This window comes from Trachurus japonicus, chromosome 8, assembly GCF_045865225.1.
Source record: "Trachurus japonicus isolate A0001 chromosome 8, Traja_1.0".
Lineage (NCBI taxonomy): Eukaryota > Metazoa > Chordata > Actinopteri > Carangiformes > Carangidae > Trachurus > Trachurus japonicus.
The window spans coordinates 11,105,745-11,118,347 of NC_140914.1; the positions used below are offsets into that span (position 1 = coordinate 11,105,745).

General features: G+C 42.6%; 1 pseudogene across 1 annotated transcript; it reads left to right on the forward strand.

Annotated features, from left to right (window-relative positions):
* The first annotated feature begins 614 nt into the window (after window positions 1–614).
* Window positions 615–4,101, forward strand: LOC146982691 (uncharacterized; annotated as a pseudogene). Its single transcript, XR_015036376.1, has 3 exons — window positions 615–1,267; window positions 1,357–1,476; window positions 3,063–4,101. The product of XR_015036376.1 is annotated as an uncharacterized LOC146982691 (transcript).
* Window positions 4,102–12,603: the final 8,502 nt, after the last annotated feature.

Sequence of the window (12,603 nt, forward strand, 5' to 3'; positions counted from 1 at the left end):
TGTACAATTCTGTGCTTCACCTATTAAAGCAGAAGTAAGTGATATATTTGTGTTAATATAAGTCTTAAATAGTTATATCTTCCGACAGCAATCACTTACATAGAGTGTTTGGACTGAAACACGGGTCTGTCAGTCACTCTGCTCTGCTCTGAGCCGAAGAGAAAACATTTATCGTATCCTACAGTTTTTATCCAATGAGGAGAGAGAACGGCATGCAGGGCTGTGTGTGCAGCCAAGGAACGCCGTGAATGTGGCGACGTAGCGACGAGGACTGTTATGGTGCGTTCAAGGAAACTCGTATTTTTCCGACCGTGAAGTGGTACCAGTTCGATCTGGTACGAGTTCACCGGTCGGAAGTTACGAGTGGCCGTTTATAGTGGCTTTCACCGGTAAAACAGGTCGGAAAAACACGAGTGGGTTGCCTGAAACGCTACAAAGTCGTAAGTTGTGACTTGAAGCTGTAATTTACGATTTCAAAAGCCTGCCTGGAACGCAGCATTAGCGAAAACGACCGGACCACTTACTTCTGCTTTAAGTTATTACTGTAGGCCATTATTATCATTATAGCTAAATCAAAAAAGTAAACAACAAAATCCAAACAGATGGGTTACTGTATGGCAACTATTTCAAAACTTCTGCAGTTCAAACTAATTGAAGTGCTGTTTTACAGGAAGGAACTACATGGGGCTTTGTGCCACTACGTCAGAGATACCCTCATCTACATCAACCAAGTGAGAGAATTCAGTGAGGAGATTTGTAAATGGGTGAAAATGAGAGAGAAAGAATCAGACATGATGAAGGGCATTAAAAACAGGGATGATCAACTTCACTTGAGCTTCAAACAAGTTCAGCAATCAGAGGCCAAAGGTAAAGCCTTTGGGGAATTTTTGAAGAACAAGATGACCCCTCAGACAGCTGTAGACACGAAGCGTGCAACACTGCAGGAGGAGCTTTCCAATGTGTTGAAGGACACTCTGGAAGGCCTGAAGGAGCTTGACTGCTTCCTGGATGCAGTGGAGAAGCTGGCGGTCACCTCACCTCATGTGTTCACGGAGAACCAGATGATACGTCTGCCTGATGGCATCAGCTTCAGATATGTTCAGGACGTCATCGATGCTGCAGGAGAGATCTGTCCTCGTCTCCTTGAGTTTAAAAGAGAAGCAGAAGTCTTCTTCCATCCTAGACTTCAAAATGTGGAGGTGTTCTTGTTTCAGTTGGACAGATACATACAGACCACCCAGACAATTTGTGGGAACTTCAAATACAGGTAAAATGATATTTTATGAGCAAAATTAGATGCACATTTTTAGAATCATCTATAGACAGTTAATGTAAATGGTCAAATGTCTGTCACAGCTCCTTAGGAGGGTTTTGTGGGAAGAAAACAGGTGAATCTCAGGTTGACCTGGATCTGGACCTGTTTGAAGACGACATACAGAAGATGCTGCGTCACATTAATGAGCTTGAAGAAATCAGGTAAGGGTTACCCAATGTAGGATTTTATGTGATTTGTTCACAGATTGTTGTTTTGCTCATGTAATGTGAATTTTTACTTCAAAGGAGCCTCAAACCTGAAGGTAAAAAGAAAAGAAAAGAAAAAGCACAGATCCCAAATCCAGTGTTTCATTCAGGAGTTCAACTGTATTTGGGTTGTTGACAAATAAGAAGTCTATATAATCTATTTAATGAGAAATTATGAATAACATGATTTTGACCATGTTCAATAAATGCAATGAATTCGAGTCAATATTTAATGTCAACCTTTCAAAACTGTTGAAAAAATTAAAATAATCCAAGGTGAATGATGATAATTTATGCCCTAATGCAATACTCAACCATTTTTTAGGATATTTTTGACATACAAATACATTTTTGGATCTTTTATGTGTGTTACACCATAGGACATTATGTCACACTAAAGGACAGAAACAGTCAGTAAAGAGAAATTGAGAGATTTTACATTGAAATATTTTTCATTTAACTTTGAAAATGTCAAAGATGAAAGAATATTCTTTTTTTAACAAACAATATCAACCATATGTTTAAACAAAGCAAAAAAAAAAAAAGTTTTAACCTAACTAACGTACACATTTTCAGCAAAAACAGAAAATATTGAAATCAATGTAGCTATTGCATTTAAAAACACTGGAAATGGCCAAGGTAAGAATTTTTCTTTAAAAAAAAAATCTTATTTAATTGTTTAAAATGCTTTTTTAAAGAGACCTTGTCCTCCAGTGTGACATACTGTCCTTTGGTGTGACAGCTAAAGCCTATCAAAGGTGTCACACCGAAGGACAAATCGTGTCACATTTCAGCCTTTTGTGTTAGTTAATTACTGTGCTATTCCTAGCTAACCTGTCTTTAGAAGTTAGTAGTTAGCATTATAATTCTCCGTAATTATGTAGTTTAACCAGTAAAGTTTCTTCTTCTTTTTAATCAAAACATATAATTTAGTGACGTCACACCAAAGGATAACAAAACTGAACACTTTCATGGCGGTTCAGAAAAAGTTAAATATTTGAATAATGCTGAGACAAGAACTTATCATGTACTCTTGTCATTGGCTTCATAAGAGGCTTCAGCAACAGGAATTTGAATGGGGTCCTTCAATTAAATAAAGTTGTTTGTGGAATTAATTAAAATCAGAATATGGTGTCACACTGAAGGACATGGTTTTCTGTGACAAAATGTATCAAGTTCTTATGCATTTATAAATATATGGATGAAAAAGTGATTGCCATTTATTAAAATAAACACTTGTAAAATTATGCCTCAGTTATTTATACACATTTTAAGCTTAAAAAAAACGTATAAAAGTTTTAATTCGTTATTATGCATGTGACAGTCACACCATAGGACAATTTTGAGATTTGACGCAAAAATGTAAAAAATCTAATAACAAAGCCGTTTTTATAACAACAGGTCCATGTAGAACAAATAAATTTAACCATTTACTGTATTTTAAATGACGGGAATACTAATTATATTCATTTTTATCTCCTGTGACAGTGAAAAATACATGTCATGTCAACAAGCCATTTCCTCTTTTTGGTTTTTATCAGGATGAACCAACATTTCCGGACAGCTTTCCTGTTTCAGGGAAAATCATGTTCTGGCTTTATCAGTGAATTCAACAAGCGTCAGCCCAGGATGCTTCAGTTTCTGAAGGACCTGGAGGAGAATGCAGTTCAGCTTGACAGGATGGATAAGGGATCAAAGATCTCCAGTGTTGCAGGCAGCTCAGTGGGGGCAGTTGCAGGTGTGCTTTCCATTGTTGGTTTGGCGTTAATTCCTGTAACAGCAGGAGTGTCCCTAGCTCTGACAATGACAGGTGTAGGTCTGGGGATCACCAGCGGAGTTAACAGTATTGTCACCACAGCCACGGGGATTGGAGTGAACCGTAAGCATCAAAAGAAAGCCGGTGAAGTCTTCCAGCTCTTCATGGAGGATGTGCAGAGTCTCCAAGATTGTTTGGAGAAGGTGACCAATCAAACAGTCTTAAAAAAAAAATTAAGAATTAATCCCCTTAAAAATCCCAGCACAATCGATGTGTTGGCGGGAGTGGGCATGGCCATTGGTATCATTAGTTCTGTTAGAAAAGCCATTGATACAATTGTCGATGCTGCCTCTGCAGTGAAGTTGTTGAAAAATGAAGAGGTGATTGCAGCTGCTGGTAAGGTGGTGGCAGAGGAAGGCAAAGCATTACGTAACGTGCCCAAGGTAGCCTCAGACATCCCAGATATTGGTCAGGCAGCAGCCAAAGGGCCTCTTGCTCTGACCAAGGGGGCCAGAGCAGGTTTCATTGCTCTCAATGCTCTTTTCCTTGGCATGGATGTCTTCTTCATCTGTAAAGATGGCATCAGTCTGGCCAAAGGCAGCGAGACAGAGGTGGTACAGTCCATCAGAGCCAGAGCTGCACTTTGGAGCTCAGAGATTGAGTCATGGGAGAAGATCCGTGACTCCTTGTGTGAAAGCTTGTCGACCTCAGAGAGAAAGAAAAATACCTTGGAGACATCATTTTATCATCCAGACCTCCACTGAGAAAAATATGTGGAAAGTGAAAAAAAAAAATTGGTTTCTGTTCACAAAAGCACTCACTAAACTAGCTGCATCACTACCAACTCTCGCAACTGCCTTTTCAATATTTGATCATTAAGAGCTATAAATCACCAGCCTCAGACAAAATTCAATGAATAAACCCTAACCCCTGTTGATGACAAATTTGTAAAATGTATTTCTCCTACAGCTGATTTATTGTGTGTGTCAACAATTGAATGTGCGGTTAGCCTTTTCCTTCACTTGATTTATGTCTCTTTCACAATGAAGCTTGACTTGTCTCAGTATACTTTTTTTAATGTATTACATACTATTAGGAAAACATATATTTTACGATACCAACAAATTTTAGAAACATAAATGCACGTAGATTAAATTGTATGAGAATAATGCAATTTCTTTGATGTTTTGTTTCATGCAATGTCATCAGGTTTGTTAGTTTGTTGGTTTAGGGGGTTGTGGTTTGTTTTCCCTGTTTTATAATCTCAGCCAAAATGTGTGTGCAGTATTATTGCTGGGAAACCATGTGTGCTCTTGCAGCATCTTCTGGTAAGACTAGGCAAATGCAGAGACAGAACCATAAATGGCACAAACCTAGACCAACATATTGGGAACTAGCTCACTTGCTTTGTAACATACATGCTGAGCTGCTGTGTCACTGCTACAGCCAACTTTATGTTTCTTCATTGAGTTTGCCTCGACTATGACTCTTTTTTACTCTCTCTCTTCATACACTTTTTTTTTTAAATTCTGCTTTACAATAATGCTTGGTTTGTATGTTTTTTTTTTTTTAACTGTGTTGTACTGTACACAGAATGTCAGACTCTGCCTAAAAATGTATATGAAATTAAATGACTAATCTAAAAAGACAAAAAAAAAAAGAAAAAAAAATACCTACATGCAAAACTTTGTTATGGCAAACAGAGAATTTTTTATTTCCATTCCTAAATATGTCAGTTCAATGCATAGACTGTAAGGTTCAATGTCAAATACTATTGTCTGTAAACTGTACTTTTTATGTACAACCTATGGAAATGAGGAAGCAGTCAGAGTGTTCTCTGCCCTCCACTGGCCACACTGGGTCAATACAACATTACATTTCACTGATTTGTGTCCAACTGTATTCACATTGCACAGCACGGTGGTTCAGTGCTGAGTTGGGGCCTTTCTGTGTGGCTACTATCACTATTGTTCTCACAGAGAGTTTGTCACATATTTTCAACAATATCATTTTCCACTCTGTCTATTGCTGCAAGTGAAGGCAGCATCAAGTTTCCGTCTGCAGAATTTTAAAAAAGTTGATACTAACCTGAGTGGCTCAACTTGCTTATAAGCAGTGAGGGGAGATCATATGGGGAGCATACATCAGTCCGACTGCCCAAAAGTCCGACGGCTCATTTCTCCGACTACCCATTCTACAGTGTTATGGTTAGGTTTAGGGTAAGGTTAAGGGTTAGGGCTATTTAAGTCGGAGAAGTGGGAGGTCGGACTAATGGACGCAAAAATAAAGAAATGTACTCAACTCAACTCAACTCAACTTTATTTATAGAGCCCTTTAAAACAACCACAGCTGAAACAAAGTGCTGTACATAATGCAACAGAAGAATAAATATAACATAATAATTGTTAATTGCTTTTAAAACAATTTAAAAGCAATAAAACAATTTAGAATTTAAATAAAACAATTAAAAATAAAAAAAATAAAAAAACATTAAAAACAATGAATAGAACAAACCATAAAACACTAAAACAGAGGTAGAGTCTCATGCTGAGTTGAACGCCAAAGAATAAAAGTGGGTTTTAAGACTAGTTTTAAAAATGGACAGTGAAGAGGCCTGTCTAATGTGGAGGGGAAGCTCGTTCCACAATTTTGGAGCGGCAACTGAAAAGGCTCTGTCCCCTCTGAGCTTCCGTTTGGACCTCGGTACCTCCAGGAGCAGCAGATCAGCTGACCGGAGGCACCGAGCAGGGGCGTAGGGGTGAAGAAGCTCAGAGAGGTAAGATGGGGCCAGTCCATTTAAAGATTTAAAAACAAATAAAAGAATCTTAAAATGAACTCTAAAGTGCACAGGCACCCAGTGGAGGTCGGAGAAATGGGTAGTCGGACAGACGTCATGCGCCCAGATCATATAGGCTAAATGCAAGCCAAATCAAAGAAGGTTTAGAAACCAAGACCCCCCATGACGAGTCAGCTTACTGTATACATGTCACGTGGGTTTCTGCATGGCCACGCCCTTTTAGCAGACCAGCGGCAGCCTTGAACTAACCCTAACCCCTAAATTTAAAACTATATCCTAAAAGTTAAAAAACAACCTAAGATCTGAGTAAAACCGTAAATAACTAGTTAAAAATAGTTTATAAGAAGGATAAGAGGAAATCAATTAAAAGCCAAATTAAAAAGGTGTATCTTGAGCCTGCTTTTAAAAACATCAACAGTCTCTGCGGCCCTCCGGCAGGCCATTCCACACACGTGAGCCGTAGTAATAAAAGGATGCCAGTCTCTGTCTCAACAACACACTCTCGCGAGATTTGGCACAGATCTCCTTAGGCAACCTAGGCAACGACAAACAAACATTCGCGAATGTAAATCTTTAATGTTATCATAAGAAAATATAAAAATCTCGCGTTCATCTACCTACAAATTTTATAAATCCACACACGTTCACAGCACAAGGTGGGGGGAAGGGTGACCACACCCATTTAGGAGACAGGAAGTGTAACCATTTCATATCATTGGAGCAGCCTCTCATGTGGTATCTTTGTACTATTTAAAGTATCTTTGGCCAAATGTAACATTCAGACAGTCCACTAAGGGACACCGTGGTCTCATGTAATGTCATTGTAACACCCGTCTCATGTACCTATGGGGCGGGGCCTGGGTTAAACTTATGATATTCCCCTTTTTGTTATGCTTAATAAATAAAATAAGAATTGAGTAGGCTAAATGAAAATCACACACAATATCACTTTAAATGTAAATACTTTTTTAGTTAGAGGATTTTTTAGTTCAAAATAGAAAAATAAAAAATATGAAATAATCACTTGGGTTCAGTGACAATAAAATTAATATTCAACAGAAATGATACCCGTTTTGATCACTTTAAATACTGGCAATCACTGGTTATTCACACCAAATATCATGAAACATAAAGCGAGCGAATAATGCAATGAACCCACACACACTTTCACACGCACACACCACAGTCCACAACAGTCTGGGAAAAGCTACCCCAAAACCCCGTTGCAGGCCTGTTTCGTCGCTCGTGTGCGTTGAGGCCCAAAACACACTGGCCGCTTCGCTCTCTGAAAGCAAAATAAAAGGCACGTGCAAATCAACAGTTACTCACGGCTCCCGACAACAGTCCATGCGCTCCCGACAGTCCGTGGGGAAACGGGGGATGAGGGGGAATGGCGACTCGCCGGCAGGCGCAGCCGAAACTCACAGTCCGCTCGTTAACGATTCCGTCCGACAGCTCTCGTCCACGGGCGCAGATCCTCTCGACAGGGCACAAAAGTCTATATTATCCGGTAACAGTCCGTTCACCTTAAAACAAGAACTTCCAGCCTCTAAAAAGTCTCAAAACTTTGACACGGTTGGGCTAACTCGTGTCTCTCCCTCTTTTCCTTTTTTTCTCTTCTTCTACCTGCTTTCTTCCCGGAACCACAACACAGTCTAAGACCCACCCCCTCACGTCAGACTGCTCACACGATTGGCCGGAGTCTCCTGAGCTCTGCACAAGCCAATCACAGCAAAGACTTTTGTGATCGACACCTCTTAAAACAAATAATATTGTGTAAATAACGTAATTACACTTAAACACTGTTTCAGATGAACTTATTCTTTTTTCTTTTAGGACACGACATGAGATGACATGAATTTATATTTTTAACACATACTCCTTGTAGATTTTTAACTTTTTTAACCTTTGTATTTTAACCATATTTATGCATTTTTAAACACATCAATACACAATAAACTTCACATGAATTATGAATCTGTACATTATATTGTTAACAAAATGCAAATACACCCATTACTTTAGCAAGGGCTACATCCTCCCCCATCTAAGTGTCTGGATGTCCCCATCAGACCCAAATCAGTAGTTCAACACTCTGCCTAATGTATCTGTATGGCGTCTGGGTCATAGCTAATCTGGATTATCATACCTCGAAAACTAATAGTCACAGGTCTGTCAGTCGGTTGTCCAGGTTCATCATAACTGAGGCGTAGAACAGGTTTCACTTTCCTTTTTGCAGTAGGTTCACGGCGAGAGTCAGCATCCACAACCGAGGTGCTAGGGATAGGGACGTCTCCCTCGTCTAGCTCTGTGTCCACCACAGAGTCTCGGCGTGTCTGTGGACTTTCTTCCATTTGCTCCTCTGCTGCTGGAAGTTCATCCGCTTGTTCCTCCGCTTCAGGTAAGTCCTTGACAAGAAGATGATCTCTTACGGGTCTGTCGTGCAGGTCCGGGGCATCCCTTTTTTCAGCCTCATTGCTCTGAGAGTCTACACGGGCACGAAGTGTCAGTGGAGGTAAGAAGTAGACATGTTCCTCTTCAGACTCTGAGTCATAATCATCTTGGCTTACATGTCTTGTGTTTTGTGTCTGATCTTCGTTTTCACACCTAGTTTGCTGTGCCCTGGTCACCGGTCTCTTGGGCTGTACTGTCCGATCTGATGGAGCAGACATTCTCACCAGGTAACCAATGGGTAGCAGGTGGTCTCTGTGTAATGTTTTCACTACACCAGTTCCTCTCTCCGGTTTTACACGATACACAGGAAGAGTGGGTAACTTGGCGACCACTACATAGGGTAGGGAGTTCCAGCGATCCTGTAGTTTGTGTTTTCCTGTGAGGCCAAGATTGCGAACCAATACCCGGTCTCCTTCCTCCAAGGTCTGATTCCGAACTCTTGTATCATACCGTTTTTTGTTCCGTTCATGGTTCTTGGAAGCTGCATCAGCGGCTAGCTGGTAAGCGTTCCGTAGCTCCTTTCTCATGTTAGCCACATACTGGTGGTGTTTCAAATCATCCTCTTCCTCGGATCCAATGCCAAAACACAAATCAACTGGTAGCCGCGCCTCTCTTCCAAACATAAGGAAGTAGGGCGAGTACCCAGTGGCATCATTTCTTGTGCTGTTGTAAGCATGCACTAGCTGACTGATATGCTGGCTCCATTTTGGCTTCTGAGCTGGATCAAGCGTGCCAAGCATTGCCAGAAGAGTGCGGTTAAACCGCTCAGGCTGAGGATCACCCTGAGGATGGTAAGGTGATGTTCTGGACTTGCGGACGCCGAGTAGGGTCAAAAGCTCTTTTATGAGTCTGCTCTCAAAATCTCGGCCCTGGTCACTGTGGATGCGGGCAGGCAACCCATAATGCACGAAAAACTTTTCAAAGAGGACTTTGGCTACAGTAAGTGCTTTCTGATCTTTTGTGGGAAATGCTTGAGCATATCTGGTGTAATGATCAGTGACAACTAGCACGTTAGCTATGCCTTTTGAGTCTGGCTCAATGGAAAGAAAATCTATGCAGACCAGATCTAGAGGGCCACTACTTGTGATCTGCTGTAAAGGGGCAGCTTTCTGTGGGATAGTTTTCCTAGCTACGCACCTTCCACAGTTCTGGATGTATGTCGCAATTTCAGAGGCCATTTTGGGCCAGTAAAACCTGTCCTTAATGAGCTCTGTGGTTCGGTCTGTACCGAGATGACCAGCATCATCGTGCACTGATTTCAACACCATCAGCCGATATTTATCAGGTAAGACAAGCTGACTCACTTCTCTCCCAGAGGGTCTTTTGGTGACTCTGAACAGAAGGCCACGCTTTATCTTAAGTTTGGAACTTTCTCTCTGCAGCAAGGTCACGTCTGGGTTAGGATGCTTAGGAGCTGGAGCACCTTGTCCCCGCTCAACTTGAAGCTTCACTACACCTATGACCGGATCAGAGTCTTGAGCTTCTGAGAGCTCCTTTAAGCTCAACTGCTCCAGTGGGCTCATTTCAATCTGAGTAAGACCAGCATACACAGCAGGAATGGCGTCAGGCGAAACACCTAGCTGGTCAACGAATCTGGTGGTGTCTTGGTAGGAACCACCTGTAGTGATCCTACGACACAGGGCTTTGATGCCAGAGGGAGGTATATCCACCCACCCATCTCCTGTCTCCTGCAGACTCCTGGACAATAAGTCAGCATCAATATTTTCCCGGCCGGGCTTGTAGCGGATGCTGAAGTCGTAGGTGGAGAGCGCCGCTAACCACCGGTGGCCTGTCGCGTTCAACCTGGCCGTCGTCAAGACGTAGGTAAGGGGATTATTGTCTGTTCTTACCGTAAACTTTGCACCATACAAATAGTCATGGAACTTATCAACGACTGCCCATTTTAGAGCTAGAAATTCTAGCTGATGGACTGGATAGTTCCGTTCGGCTTGACTCAACTTGCGACTGGCAAAAGCGACTGGGCGGATCCCCTCTGGATACTCTTGATTAAGCACAGCTCCCAGCCCGTTTAGACTTGCGTCCACATGCAGGATGTAATGTTTAGCCGGGTCAGCAAAGGCCAAGACCGGTGCATGTGTGAGTTTGTAGACAATGTTCTGAAAGGCTTCATCGCAAGCTGGAGTCCAACGACTACCAAAAGGCTCAGAGACTTGGAAGTAAGTCTCTTTCTTTCCTTTGACGACATCCTTCCTGCTCCTCTGTGCAGGAGGATAACCTTTGGTCAGTTCGGTGAGTGGGCGGACGAAGGAGGAATAGCTCTCAATGAACCGCCGATAGTACCCACAAAATCCCAGAAAGGATCTCAGGGACTTCAAGTCGGTGGGTTTCTTCCAGTGGGTCACAGCCCTGACTTTCTCGGGGTCAGTGGCAACTCCAGAGGCCGAAACAATGTGCCCTAGAAACTTCACCTGGGGCTGGCAAAATTGACACTTGTCAATGGAAAGTTTGAGGCCACATTCCTCTAGCCTATCCAGAACCTTTAATAGTCGCTCCTCGTGCTCCTCTAGGGTCCTACCGAAAACAATGAGATCATCAAGGTACACGAGAACTTGTATCAGGTTCATGTCTCCGACGGCTTTCTCCATTAACCTTTGGAAGGTCGCAGGAGCACCAGTGATACCTTGAGGCATTCTCTCAAACTGAAAGAAGCCAAGAGGACAGATAAAAGCTGTTTTTTCTTTATCTGCCTCTGACATCTCCACTTGGTAATATCCACTTCTCAAATCCAATACAGAGAACCATTTGCTCCCTGTCAAACAATCCAGTACATCATCTATGCGCGGCATAGTATACTGATCGGGAACAGTTCTGGAGTTCAGCAGCCGATAATCAATGCACATCCGCACTTTGCCACTCTTTTTTCTTACTGATGTGACCGGGTGAGTCATCTCCCTCCTGGTCACTGCATGGCGCTGTGTCAGCCTGGCGCAGGTTAATGGGGGGACGGCACTGTTAGGTGATTAAAACAGCTGTGTTGGTCGACATTTTCCCTCTCTGCTCCTGCTGTGCGGTGCGTGCGGTGTGTCTGGTGAGCTGGCCGGCGTGCTTGTTTGTGTCTTCCCGTCGTATCATTAAGGTAGGAATTCTGCGTATTTGCTGGTTTGTGTTTGCTGTTATTGGGCCTGAGGCCTCATCCTTTCGCTCCGTTGCAGTGTTGGAGCAACGGCGAGCTGGTGGAGCGACGCTGTGTGTGTGATTGGGACAGGTGTGTTTGGTCGCTGTTCTCCCTCTCTGCCTCTGCTGTGCAGCGCGTTCGGTGAGCGGGCTGGCGTGCATGCCCGAGTCTCCCCGTCATATCACTAAGGTAAGCATGCCGTGTTAGTTATTGTTTGGTGTTTTACTTTTATTGGCCCTGGGGCTTCATCCTCCCGCTCCGTTGCAGTGCTCGGAGCGGCGGTGAGCCGGAGGGAGCGAGCGGGTCTGGTGGGCGCGTGTTGGGTGCAGTAGAGCTCAGAGGTAGGCTGCTCTAATTGTCTGCTGTTGCAGTTTTACATTATTGCGCTAGTTGTGACACTGTCTCTCTCTTGCTTTACAGCGGGGCGCTGTAACCAGCGGCCCCCACTCTCCTAGTTCTGCACACTATCCTGCGTCCTGGTGTGTTCCGGTCATCGGCCACCACGATGTTTGCTGCTGTTTTGTTTTGGCTCGATTACATGGTTTTGATTAAATGATTGTTGTTGCCGACGATATTGACCTCAGAGACGTTTAACAATTTATTTCTTTTGTTTCTTGTTTTCCTTTTTCTTTTGTGGGGGGGCGGGTTTGATAATTGTTTAATTGTTTTCTTCTAATTTGTATTTGAATATTTTAAGAAGATTTAATTATGTTTAATTTGGTTTGGTATTATAAATAATATTTAATTGTTTTTGGTGTGTGTGAGGAGGTCAGCTAGACTGCGGCCATCTTAATTTTTCCCTCTCTCCCTGTGGACAGGTGCTGTAGTCCAGCGCGGCGGCCCAATCCCTGGTGGTGGCTTCTTCACTTCTCCATTGCGTGTGTGCAGTGTCACGGGTGATATTATTTTCTTGGTTTTTCTCCTTCCCCTTGGTTTGGT